The sequence below is a fragment of the Prionailurus bengalensis genome, chromosome B1 (genome assembly GCF_016509475.1).
Source record: "Prionailurus bengalensis isolate Pbe53 chromosome B1, Fcat_Pben_1.1_paternal_pri, whole genome shotgun sequence".
Lineage (NCBI taxonomy): Eukaryota > Metazoa > Chordata > Mammalia > Carnivora > Felidae > Prionailurus > Prionailurus bengalensis.
The window spans coordinates 81,758,723-81,772,742 of NC_057344.1; the positions used below are offsets into that span (position 1 = coordinate 81,758,723).

The following is a 14,020-nucleotide window of genomic DNA, read 5'->3' on the forward strand; positions in this document are numbered from 1 at the left end:
GGGGCTCGAACTCACGGACCGCGAGATCGTGACCTGGCTGAAGTCGGACGCTTAACCGACTGCGCCACCCAGGCGCCCCTAGCTTTTACTTTTTTTTTTTTTTTTTTTTTCAACGTTTATTTATTTTTGGGACAGAGAGAGACAGAGCATGAACGGGGGAGGGGCAGAGAGAGAGGGAGACACAGAATCGGAAACAGGCTCCAGGCTCTGAGCCATCAGCCCAGAGCCTGACGCGGGGCTCGAACTCCCGGACCGCGAGATCGTGACCTGGCTGAAGTCGGACGCTTAACCGACTGCGCCACCCAGGCGCTCCAGCTTTTACTTTTTTTACGAACTTTTTTTTTTTAAAAAAATGCTGGTAATGCTTATTTATAGGAAAATACAGAACTCGTTTATATACTAATTTTCTTACAATCTGACCTTAAGATATGGTGTGCCATGTCTAAGAACTATAGGAAATCACTTGGGAAATGACCTCATTCTCAAGGGTGTGATATTGAATCCATTGAGGCATATTTACCAAAGTAATGTTCATGTATATCATCCAAAGATCCCTGCTCTATGTTGTGTATATTGCATTAGAATTTTAACAATATTGGTGAATTCTTATAATCTGTTGATAGTTTTTAAAATGTTCGCTTATTCCTACAAATATTTCTTTACTGCTGTGTGCCCATGTACTCTATTAAGTTCTAGAGAGAAAGCTGCCATCAATAATGTATAGATAAAGCTCCTGCCACATACAGCGTACATTTGGGGAGCGAGAAAGAACATTGAGTTTGAGGTTAGTGTTGAGGAGAAGAGCTGCCATGACTTCCAGTGCTTTGACAAAACCTCAGGTGCAAGGCCTTGTGTCCAAGTGTCTGCAGTTTCATATTGTTGAAGCATTTGTTGTATCCCTGGGGGTTGCAGCTTTCTGTAAGTTTGCTGTGGCCAAACCAAGAAAGAAAGATCTGCATATGCAGATTTCTACAGAAATTAGGATTACATGAAAGATTTTGAGGAGATGAGGAGGACTGATATCTTTCTGAGTGCAAAGTAATTTGGGAATGTAAAGAATTTCTTTGGGTTGAGTTCCGTGGAAGTTTGTCACTGACCTGTGTTCCTGAATATTGGGTTGTGGAATAGTTTCTCTTGATAAACAACTAACAAATACTGTGGACAGAAAAACAAAAACAAACAGTAAACAAGCAAATATGTATCAAATGATAAGGGCTATGTAGAATAATAAACTAGGGTCAGAGATTTGGGGATACCAGGTAAGGGTGGGGCACATACTACTTATATAGGGTCAACAATGAAGACCTCACTGAGAAGATGACATTGGAGCAGAGACCTGAAGGAAGTGAAGGAGTGGGTTACGCGGAGCTAAGGAAAGTGGGGTTTAAGAAAGGGCAGCGGGCTTAGCATGTTTCAAGAATAGTAAGGAGAACAGAGTGAATGAATGATAAAAAACAGGAGGAGTTGTAGGAGATGAGGTCAGAGAGGTGGCTGAGGCCAGATTATGTAATATGCTTTCAGAGGTGTTTTAGCTTCCTTTTTAGAGAGAGTTACCCAGGAGCAGAACATAGTAACCCCTAGCTGTTCATATTCATTTTCTCTTGCTGTGATAAGAAATTACCATGAACTTAGTGGTTTAAAAAAAGGCAGATTTATTTTCTTACAGTTCTGTAAATCTGAAGTCCAACACAAGTCTCACTGGGGTAAAATCAAGATATCAGCTTAACTGATTCCTTTCTGGAGAGAATCCTCTCTAAGGAAAGATCTGTTGCTTTGCCTTTTCCTGATTCTAGAGGCGGCTTACATTCCTTGGCTTGTGGTCCCTTTCTGTCTTCAAAGTCATTAACATTGGTCAAAAAGTCTCTACTTTTAAGGATCTTGTGATTAAACTGGACCCATCCAGGTAATCGAGGATAATCTCTCCATCTCAGGGTTCTTAACCTTAATCACATCTGCAAAAATCCTTTTATCCTTGTAATATTCACAGACTCTGGTAATCAGGGTGTGAACATCTATGGGAGAGGCATTGCTCCCACAGGCCATCCTCTGATCCCCAAAGATTCATTCAGGTCTGTTCACATGCAAAATCTATTCACCCCCTCCCTAAGTCTCCCCAAATTCTCAACACATTGCAGCATTTCATCTGAATTTCAAAAATCCCAAACCACATCTAAATTATGTATAGGTGAGGCTCTAAGTATAATCCCATCCCTGGCAAAATCCCTTTCCATCTATAGACCTGTGAAACTAGAAAAACAGATGTCTGCTCTCAAAATGCCATGGAAGAGGAGGCTCAGGAGAGCAGTTGCAGCCATTCCCAATCAAAAAGGGAGAAAACGGAAGAAAAAAAGGAGTCACCAGTCCCAAATAATTTCAAAGACCAATCAGGCAGTCCCCATTAAGTTTCAAGCCAAGCACTGATCTGTGGCTCTTGTTTGGTTCTGCTCTCTGGGCTCACAGCTCCACTCTCTGGGCACTGGGAATCAGAGTATGGACATCTTTGATAGGCTATATTTCTGCCCATCACAAGCATTGTTATCATTAGATTTAGTATTGTTTTTTTACTAATCTTCATTTAGTAGTGGTTCTTCAGCTCTGAAGTTTCTCCATTAGCACCAGTCAAGAGGTTAATTGCTGTTACATAAATATACAATCAGCACTTGAGGAACTCACCATTTTAAGGAACTTTATTGTACATCATTTCATGGTAAATGCAAATGTACCATCTAATTTCTCTTAGATGGAAAAGAGTGCACTCCCATTTTTATATACAGATCATATTTTCTTTATACGCAGTTAATGTATTCAAAATTACTGATTTCTAAAATAGACTAAAATAAAAATAAAATTATTGATTTATTTCAGGCCCAAAAGTTCCTATATTATGCTTCATTTTATGAGATAGGCAAAGTTTTACAGCTTCTAAGGTCATCATTCTTGCCCTTTAAGGACACTGGAAACTCCTGCCTCCCAGCAGGTGGCAGCAAATCAATATTCGATAAGGTGTGGTAAAATTATTATATTCTTCTTGTCCTAATAGATGTTCTGGGTGGTGCAGACTGCGGCTTCTCCTAGCTGCAAGAGCAAGAAGGCTATTGTCACCAGATGGTAGGAATTTATATCAATTTATCAACTACTTGGGAGAGTGTATTTAATTTATGTGACTAAATTTTATTATATCGTTATATTAATTGTTCTTCATTGCTTGTCTCTCACAGAACCAAAAGTCCATTTGTAAGCAATTTTGTTCGAATAACAATAATGCTCATATGTTCTCTCCATAGATAAATAACTCTCCATAGCCATTATTTGGCTAATATCCATCAACACAACACAGCATTTCAAAAGGTATGGGATACAGATAAAGTATTCTTAGAGGAAAAATGTATACCTTTTTTATTACTTTATGAAAAAAGAGTAGTTAATCAATGCTCTAAGTCAAGGTCAGTGAAATGGTCCACAGGCCAAATTTGGGGCAAAGCCTGCTTTTGTACACCCTACACAGCTCTTAACAAAACTAATTTAAAAATGGAGACAAATTACCAGTATCTAAAATGGAAGATCACTAAAGATCCTACAGACATTAAAACCCTGGTTCTCAACTGGAGATGTTTTGTCCCCTAGAGACATTTTTGGTTCTCACAATGGGGGAGGCTGCTACCAGCATATAATATATAGAAGCCAGGACTGCCGCTATGCACAGAAGAATTCCCCACGGCAATTTTCTGGCCCCAAATAGCAATAGTAATGAGGCTGGAAAATTCTAATTAAAACCATAAAAGGAGAATATTACAAATTTAGCTTAATAGAATTGGATAACTTAGAAGAAATTGATACATTCTTGGAAAAACAAAACTTAACCAAAACTGATTAAAGAAGAAGTAGAAAAATCTTAGTAGTTGTACATCTATTACAGAACTTGAATTCATAATTAAAGAACACTTTGCAAAGAAAACTCCAGGCCCAGATGATTTCACTGGTGAATTCTATCAATATTTAAAGAATATAAACTGTCACTTTTTTTTTTAAGTTTTTTTTAACGTTTTTATTTATTTTTGAGACAGGGAGAGACAGAGCATGAACAGGGGAGGGTCAGAGAGAGGGAGACACAGAATCTGAAACAGGTTCCAGGCTCTGAGTTGTCAGCACAGAGCCCGACGCGGGGCTCGAACTCACAGACAGCGAGATCATGACCTGAGCCGAAGTCGGCCGCTTAACCGACTGAGCCACCCAGGCGCCCCTAAACTGTCAATCTTATATAAAGTCTTTGAGAAGACAGAGGAGGAGAGAATAATACCCCACTAATTTTATAATGACAGCATAACCATGATAGAAATGTCTGGCAAAGACATTAGAAGAAAAGATCACAGACCAATATCCCTCATAAATAAAACTGCAAAAATCCTATATAAAATACTAACACATTGAACACAGCAAAAAGGATAAAATACAGTGGCCAGTTGGGGTTTTTCCTAGACTGCAAGATTTGCTCAACATTTAATGAATCAAACAAGGTAGCTTGCCATATTAATAAAAAGGAAAAAAATCATATGATCATTTCAATAAACACAGAAGAAGCATTTGACACAATTTATTGCCAATTTATGCTGAAAACATTCACAAAACTAGAAAGAGAACTGACTCAATTTTATAAAGAGCATCTAAGAAAGACCTGTAGCTACTATCATGCTTAATGGTGAAATATTCAATCCTAGGATTGGGTAAAAGGTGAGAATGTCTGCTCTCACTACTTCTATTCAACTTTATGTCCTCTTAGATACTGCAATAGGCAAAAATAAATTAAAATTATAAAACATGGAAAGATTAGAAAGGAAGAATAAAACTGTCTATTCACAGAGGTCTGCATAGAAAATTATTCTTTTAATGTTTAGATTAGAGAGAGAGAGACAGAGCATGAGCATGAGCAGGGGAGGGTCAGAGAGAGAGGAAAACACAGAATCTGAAACAGGCTTCAGGCTCTGAGCTGTCAGCACAGAGCCCAATGTGGGGCTCGAACTTACAAACCAGGAGATCATGACCTGAGCTGAAGTCAGACGCTTAACTGACTGAGCCACCCAGGTGCCCCAAAAGTTATTTTTAAAAACTATTAATTACTTGTCTTTAGATTAATTACTGTCCATGTAGAAAATCTTGGAGATCTACTGGAACGAATAATTAAAGTTAGCGAGCGCAGGATAACAGATCAGTATATAAGAATCGGTATTTCTACATATTAGCAAGCACCAATTAGAAAATGAATTTTTAAATATAACATTTAAGGGCGCCTGAGTGGCTCAGTAGGTTAAGCGTCTGACTCTTGATTTCGGCTCAGGTCATGACCTCATGGTTTGTGAGTCTGAGCCCCATATCGGGCTCTGTGTGGGCAGTGCTTGAGATTCTCTCTCCTTCTCTCTCATTCTCTCCCTGCTCTCTCGCTCTCTCAAAATTAATAAATAAACTTCAAAAAATTATTTTAAAAATTTAAAAATAAATATAACATTTAAAATAGCATTATAAATATCTAGAAATAAATTTAATGAAAGATACATGAAAACTGTACTACTGTGAAACATTGCCTAAATGGATGTGTATGTGTATATATAGACAGACAGATAGATACATAGATAGATAGATCTCCTATATATATCTCCTATTTGTGCACCCAGAGCATACACCAAGAAAGATCATATTCTTGGCCTTAGAACAGCCTCAATTAATTTGTAAGGATTGAAATTGTGCAAAGTATGTTCTCTGACCACAGTAAAATTAAAATAGAAGTCAATACTAAATTTCTGGAAAATCCCCAAATCTCAGTAATCAAAGGCATAGACTTTCTAAACTGCTAGCCACAGAAGTTCATGTTGACACTAAAGACGTTTTTCTTCTCTCCACAGCCAACTGAATCATGTAGGAATTGATTATGGATGTATTAGTGCCACATTCTAACCAACTGTGCTAACCTGGCAGTGCCCTGAGATTGGGGTATGCTGTGAGCAACTACAGACGGCTGTTATATACTTGAGTATTGCACTGAAACAAGAGTTACAGCATATTTAAAATTCATGAAATCATTCCCATTTCTTGCTTTCTTTCCCTCACAGTCTGAAAATACTGATGAAAAATCTGGGAACAAGACTGTGGGTGTAGTTGACAAAACAGAAAATCTGTTCCTGGACAGCTTTTGATGAATTTAATAAGTAGAAAGATAATGAACATAGACTGCATTTGCATAATGGCATAACGAAAATTCTTTGAACCATGCTAACTATCTGGGGAAACTACACTTTGGAAACTGAATGTAAGATTCTGGTCCTGGCAAGATTACCCATTCTATCTAATGGTGTGCATGGTTTTAAAAGGGTAGGGGGGAGGGCATGGCAAATATCCCACATGCTTTATTCTCATTGATCTTAAATAACTTTTTATCCAGTTTTGCTAATGAAATAATTAAAATTCATTTTCAAATAGAAAAATTACCAGCATCCAGATTTCATCCTAAGTGTATCTCTTTTAAGGACTTATAAGAGCATACATTTTGGGGGCACCTGGGTAGCTCAATTAGTTAGGCATCTGACTCTTGATTTCAGCTCAGATCATGATCTTGTGGTTTGTGGGATCAAGCCCTACATCAGGCTCCACAGGGAACCCACTTGGGATTCTCTCTCTCTCTCTGTCCCTACCCAGCTCATGCTCTTTCTCAAAATAAATAAATAGACGTTAAAAAAAAATAACCTTTAAAAGGATATAGGACTATAAATTATGTTTAATATTAAAAGGTTTTTTTTTCTACCCTTGAAAAGAATTTTAAGTTACCTCCCCCCCCAATAATTACTTATTTTGACGGTCAGTTATGGCTAATTCAACCAGATAACTTTCAAATTTCACTTTGTAAGAAGAATTTAGAAGACCTTACCAGAAGTTTCCTTCCTTTTTTCTGAAAAGACATTTTTTGTTTAAATGTTCTTTCAATATCTACCTTTTGCAGTTTTTAACTTCATGCTACTTCCGATCATTCTGAAAATAATTCTACCATTTTAGCATAATTCTCTAAAATCTCAGAGGAAGTCTTCTTCTTTGGTGCTCTTTCTATTCTATATTGAACATAAAGAAAAAATTGAATGTGATGGTTTGTTAACAGCTAATCACAACTGATATTATTGAGCTATTTGATGGCCATTGTGCTATTGTCATATTAGTAATTGTTCCTCATGACATTCCTGTGAGACAGATGCTGCTCGTAGCCCGATACTTATGAGGAAATGGAGACTCAAAGAGATTAACCATTGCCATATCATAATAAATGGGAAAGCCAGGGTTTGAGCTCTTCAATGGCAGTGTCCTCATAATTAATCATTGGTGTTTATTAGCTCTCATTTTGCTGTGCATTAACTAAAGTAATAGGATTGTTTCAGATCCCCCACCTTATGGGCTCTCCAGTTCCAGTGTTATCTCTATATAATGTGGCAGGTTTTCCACTGTGATACACAGTTTCGCCACATGATGGTGCCAATGAAGTAAGAAGCCCTTGTGCTGCTAGTATTTGACATTAGGCTCAGACCTAAATATAAAAGTCAACAGAAGATAATTAAAGGTGTTAAAAAATAAGATTGTTTTTGAAAAAAGCGACCACAAGAATTACAGTGTAGAATGTCTTTTTAAAACATAAGGAATGAAAAGGTCGTAACTATAAAAAGGGTAAGAGTAACTGACTCATAAAAGTTAAAAATAAGATAAAAGATGAGCCTTTGTATTCATAAAGAAGTATGTGGGACAGATGTCAGAGACTTCCCACAGGAAGGAAAACACCAAAGGAAATGAATTAAATGAGAGCAGGTGACTTAAAAAAAAAAAAAAAGAAAGAAAGAAAGAAAGAAAAGAAAAAAAGAGACCAGCTGTATAGTGATGTAGCTCCAGGGTCAAATGGATAAGTGTTCCAGTAAGATTCCACAGTAAGCACAAATACGTTAGCAAAAGCCTGTGAGTAAAGATTTTAGAGGCCTTTTAATATACATCAGTATTTCTTTTTCTAATCAAGTTAAGTGTTACTATTTTTTCCTCTGCAATATCAAAGATATAACTTACTGTGGAAGGAAGAAGCACTGTTTTTAGAAATTTATTGAAATCAATCTGTGTACATTCTGTTAATTACAGCTATGCCAGTGACTCAAAATGTCACTGGACAATCAGCATCACCTAAAGTTGTTACAAAAGCAAGTTCTTTGGCCCCACCCCAGACTTACTGAATCAGAAACTCTGGGCATGGGGCTCTTCAGGTGCTTCGAATGCATCTGAAAGATAGAGGTCCAACAGTATTAGTTAAGAAAAACAAAGAAAAAAAGAAAAGAAATCCATCTAAACATTGTTAATACAAAGATATTGAAAATTATAACATTAAAGGAATATTAAGTAAATAATGGAATGTTATCAAGGCATTTAAACAATTCTGATGGATAGATTTTAATAATGAAAAATATACATGATATAATGGAAAAGTCAATACAAAATTTATCTGAATCATGTAAAAACAGTTCTGGAAAAAATAGAAGGAAACAAGCAAGACTAGTTAACAGTGGTTGCCTTGGAGTGATGGAATTATATGCACCTTCTTTTTCTGCTTCTTTATATTGCAGATGCTGTTTTTAAAATTTCTGTGAGGAGGCATTTTGCAAAAAAAAAAATCTTATAATGATTAAAAAAATAAAAAGAGAGAGACTTTCTAAAGTCAAAATACTACATACAAATTATATTCTTGCCCATTTGTCTCTATATATGTGGTTAATTAGGGGAAAAAATGACACAGTAACAGTCCAAAGCATTAAGAAGAAGCACAGTTGTGATGTTGCTTAGTGGAGAGACAAAAAGACACAGAAAGACCACAGAGTTGATGTATTCAGTGTTGAAAGTGGTACAGGAAATTACATTAGAGAGTGTGAGAAAGTAATCAGTTTACATACAATAACCACACGCTTTACTCTTTCATGTACATTAGTCAAAATATTAAGCATTCTAAAGTAATGTAAAGGAAAATGCCTTCAAATTAAAAAGAGAGTAGGTTTAAACATGTTACCCCTAAGAAAGATTCCTATTTTATACCTATGTCATTTGAATGAATGGCCGAATAACTCAAGTAGGAAGAAAATGTCTCTGATATCACTATAATTTTAAAGATTAATATCTATGTTTATGTATATCTTGAATGTTAGACCCTACATATTCTTTTTTTTTTTTTTGACTAGCATCTGCAAAATATATAAAATTGAGGGTTGCCTGGGTGGCTCGGTCAGTTGAGGGTCTTTTAGCTCAGGTCATGATCTTACAGTTCGTGAGTTTGAGCCCCACATAAGGCTCTGTGCTGACAGCTCAAAGCCTGGAGCCTGCTTCAGATTCTGTGTCTCCCTCTTTCTCTGCCTCTTCCCTCTTTGCGCTCTGTCTCTGTCTCTCTCTCAAAAATTAATAAACATTAAATAAATTTAAAAATATATATATGATTGATAAATATATTAGGCCATTAAATCTTATTAATTTTTTAGTATATGTGCTGCCGAAGCGAGCACTAAATCTTATTAATTTTTTAAATCTCAGTAAATTTTTTGAAAATCTGAAATTAAACAGACCACATTCTCTAAAAATAATAAAATACAATCAAAATCAATAATAAATGATCAAATAAAAGGGAAAAAGGAAACAAAAACTATAGGCCTTCAGAAAAAGAGCATGTGAAATAATAGAATGGGATACATCCAAAATTGAACTCAAAAACAAATTTATAATTTAAATCTTTTCATTATTTGAAAAAGAAAACCTAAAAATAAATGAAATATTCAACTCAATAAGTTAGAATTTTTTTTTAATGATAAGAAAGCAAATAAAGATAAAAACAGAAATCAAAGAACTATGAAATAAAAACTAATAGAGGTATACATGGACCGAGAGTTGTGTCATTGGAAGAAAAGTACTACAAAAATGTCCTGGCAATTTCGAATTAAAACACACACACACACACACACACACACACACATTAAATATGAGGAAGGGGACAGAAACACAGGTTGAAAATAATTTTTTAAATTGTAAAATAGAACCTACCTTTTCAATCATGACAGATTACATTATTCAGGCCAACCCTCTCAGCTGGAGGGAAGAACAACTTAAAATAGCACAAAAAGCAAGTTTTTAAAAGCAACAAAGATCTGATGAGACAGTAAGGAATTTCCAGGCCAAAATCTAAATAGAGAAGGAATCCTAGAGATGTTAGCAGAGCACTTCAGTTGCTTTTGCAGTAGAGCGTTTGCGAAACTAGGCAAACTTTCACTTTAAGTGGACTTGCGGAGGGTGGACAACAGAAATCAAAGCCCAGGGTTTACCCAAGGTGAAGATCTAAAAGGAAACTCTTCCAGAATAAAGCTAAGATACTCAAACCATATTCCCTCAGTCTAAGGATGAGCCAAAGGTTAACCTACCCCCATTTCTACAGGAAGTCTTCCTTAGCTCTGAGCAGAGCAGGGAAGGGAAATAAAAACCATCCCTGAGAAAGTTTTAACTAGACGGATGCTTCAGGAGCTTGCATACCATATTCACCTCACTGAGATGGTTCCGAACCCCTTAAGCCATGAATTTAAGCTGTTTCTGAACTGATAGTGTACCTACGTATCAGACAGAGGCAAAGATATCTTTACTTTAGGCCAATGGGAATCCTCAAAAATAATTTTCCAAAGGAGAACAAAAAGCAGCTTACAGTCAAAAGTAACAGAGTACCCTGGGGAAATCCTCAAGAATGAAAATCAGCAGAAACAACAAACTACAGAAACAAAAAAGTACGTTGAATTTGACTTTTTCAGGGACAGATCATATAATTACTATGCTCACTACGTTTTAAAAAATGAAAAACAAGTTTAAAATATCTTCAAAGGATAGGAAACTATAAAATATAGGCTAGCATATTTGCAAGAAAACTAAACAGAACTTCTAGAGATAAAAAAAATAATTAAGATAAAAACTCAATTGGAGATTTAGCAACATATTAAGAAATATTTGAATAAAGAATTAGTGCCTTGAAGATAGGGAAGAGGAGATTATCTGAATGCAGAGATACAAAGAGGTGCTAGTTATGAACAGGAGTTTATGTAACATGGGGCTTAGAGTAAAAAAGTCTACCACATGTCTAAAAACGGTTCCATTTAAAGAGGAGAGAAAAAGAGATGTGGCACAGAAAGTGGATGACAAATTTTCCAGAAGTACCCAAAACATTAAAATAAACCTCCACCTGGAACCATAGTGTAATAGCAGAAAGCAAAATCTTAAGATTATTTTAGAAGAAGCCAGAAGAAAAAAAAAAGACACACTCAAAAGATACTCAGTTAGATTGACAGAAAATAATGAAAGTCAGTAGATAGTGAAATATCTTTAGTATGCTGAAAGGAAATTATTGCTAATCTAAAATTCTATATCCAGTAAAACCGTCTTTCCAAAATTGAGGGTAAAATAGAGACATTTTAAAACAAAAATAAAATGGAGAGAGTGTATTACCACTGCAAAATCCCAAAAAAGAAATTATGAAAGATAAAATTTGGATTGAAGGGAAAAGTGATTTGAAAGGAAGAGTCTGATAGGCAAAAGGAAACAAAGGGCAGAGGAAGGGCTAAATGGTATGAGTGAATGTGAACAAATGTTGCATGTTTCAAACAAAATGATAATGTCTAGTGGCATGAAAAACAACTTAGACTTAAAATCTATGAAAATAATTAAATGTTATTTGGGGACAAGAAGTAAATGGACTTAAAAGTGCGGTAGGTCCTTGTAGATAAATATATTAACTTTAGGCTTCAATAAGTGTTCGTATTGTAATTTCTATGTCAAACACTAAAAGAAATGGGGGAAACTGGAGTGATCAAAATAACTAAATCGACCCAAAAGAAGACACAAACATAGGGAAAAAAATAGAAGAAACAAATGCAAAGCACAAAATAAAATAAAATGGTAGGTTAAAATGATTTACACAGAGAAGCCCTTATCTATTGGCAATTACATTTAATATAAATGGATTAAATACTTCAACTTAAAAAATTGTGAGACTGGGTTTTTAAAAATCAAACTATATGCTGACCAGAGACACATCTAAAACATAAGGGTACAGAAATGTTGGAAGTAAGAAAACAGGCAAAATTCAAATAAGGTGTGTGGTTAGTTTTATTGGATAAATTTTATTGCATAAATAATATCCTCTTTTTGATAATTGTACTATGATTATGTAAAATGTTATAATTAGGGTACTCTTAGTGAATGGCATATGGGAACTCTGTACCATTTTTGCAACATTTCTAACAGTTCCAAATTATGTCAAAATAAAGATGTACCTATGCAAATGATGCAGTAATGCCACTCCCAGGTATATACCACAGAGGAATGTTGACCCTCATGTGCCTGGAGAAATGTGTGAGAATGTTCATAGAGGGATTATTCCCTAAAACAGAGAGACACAAATGTCCATTAGCAGAAGAATAAATAAATTGTGGTATTTTCAATTTTTTTTTAACGTTTATTTATTATTGAGAGACAGAGAGAGACATAGCATGAGCATGGGAGGGGCAGAGAGAGGGGGAGACACAGAATCTGAAGCAGGCTCCAGGCTCTGAGCTGTCAGCACAGAGCCCGACCCTGGGTCTCGAACTCACAAACTGCAAGATAATGACCTGAGCCAAAGTCGGATGCTTGACTGACGGCTGAGCCACCCAGGCTCCCCAAACTGTGATATTTTCAAATAATGGAATATATAGAACAATGAAAATAAATAAACTACTGCTACATGGATCAACACTAATGAGTCACAACAACAAAAAATTCAGTAAAAGAATCTAGACATAAAATCTTTATGCTACATGATTCCATTTAAAGTTCAAACATAAACAAATTATAATGTTTATGGATACATATTTGGGTGGGGAAACTAAGGGGAAAAATAGAAAAGTGATTATTTTATTTATTTTTACAAATTTATTTTCGTTTTTAGAGATAGAGCACATGCATGTGAGCAGGGGTGGGGGGAGAGGGGAAGAGAGAGAATCCCAAACAGGTTCTGCACTGTCATCACAGAGCCCAATGCAGGGCTTGAACCCACAAACTGTGAAATCATGACCTGAGCTGAAACCAAGATCAGACGTTCAACTGACTAAGCCACCCAGGCACTCCAAAAAGTGACTATTTTAAAAGTCACCATTCTGGTTACCTTTAGGAGTTGGAGGGGGTTGTGTTTGGGTTCGGATGGTGTTTCCAGGTAGATAGTGTCACAATTGAGTGTTTTTTTTGGGGTTACCCCTAACCCATGTTGGACTAGGGTCTGGGGAACCCAAAAATAATTGGTGTCGTTAGAGGCAAGAGACAATGGAAGGAAAACTGAAAGTATAGAGAGGAGATGAACTGATTTAAGAGCCCAGAACAGGAGAGCATCTAACATGTTTACCCAGTTTTGTTGTTATTGTAGTTTGTCCCAGAGAAATCTGTTTCTAAAGAACTCCATTGGTAGATAAACGACTTTGTTCCAGATAAGTTTTAAGCAAAGAAAAATTAGGGTTACTGGATTTAGCAAATAAAAATGCAGGGTCTTATGTAATATTCAGGACATATTTATATTCCAATACTAAAAATATATTTATTGTTTATCTGAAATTCAAATATAACTAAGCATCTTCTATTTTATCTGGCAACCTAACCTAAACTGAAATGCATTTTGGACTTCAAGTTTGATGGTTACTTGCCACAATTATTATCTTAGGACAATGGTTCTTAACTTTGATGGCAGATTATAATCAGCTAGGGAGCTAGTCTCAGGGGTGGGAACCGGGCATCGATATTTCTACAGTCAACCCTCTCTACCCTCCACCTCTCTCCCAACCAGGTGATCCTAATGTGCAAGATGTAGAAAAATTGGATCAATGGTTTCAAATGTTTAAATATTCTCCAGTTTACACAAAATTTCGTAATGTGAAAAATCAAATTTCCAAATAGTTACCATAATCTAATTTAA

General features: G+C 35.8%; 1 long non-coding RNA gene across 1 annotated transcript; it reads right to left on the bottom strand.

Annotated features, from left to right (window-relative positions):
* Positions 1 to 2,669: 2,669 nt before the first annotated feature.
* Positions 2,670 to 10,524, bottom strand: LOC122467887. Its single transcript, XR_006293100.1, has 3 exons — positions 10,087 to 10,524; positions 8,241 to 8,288; positions 2,670 to 3,075 (listed from the first exon to the last, which is right to left on the bottom strand). It is a non-coding gene; the product is annotated as an uncharacterized LOC122467887 (long non-coding RNA).
* Between the last annotated feature and the right edge of the window lie 3,496 nt (positions 10,525 to 14,020).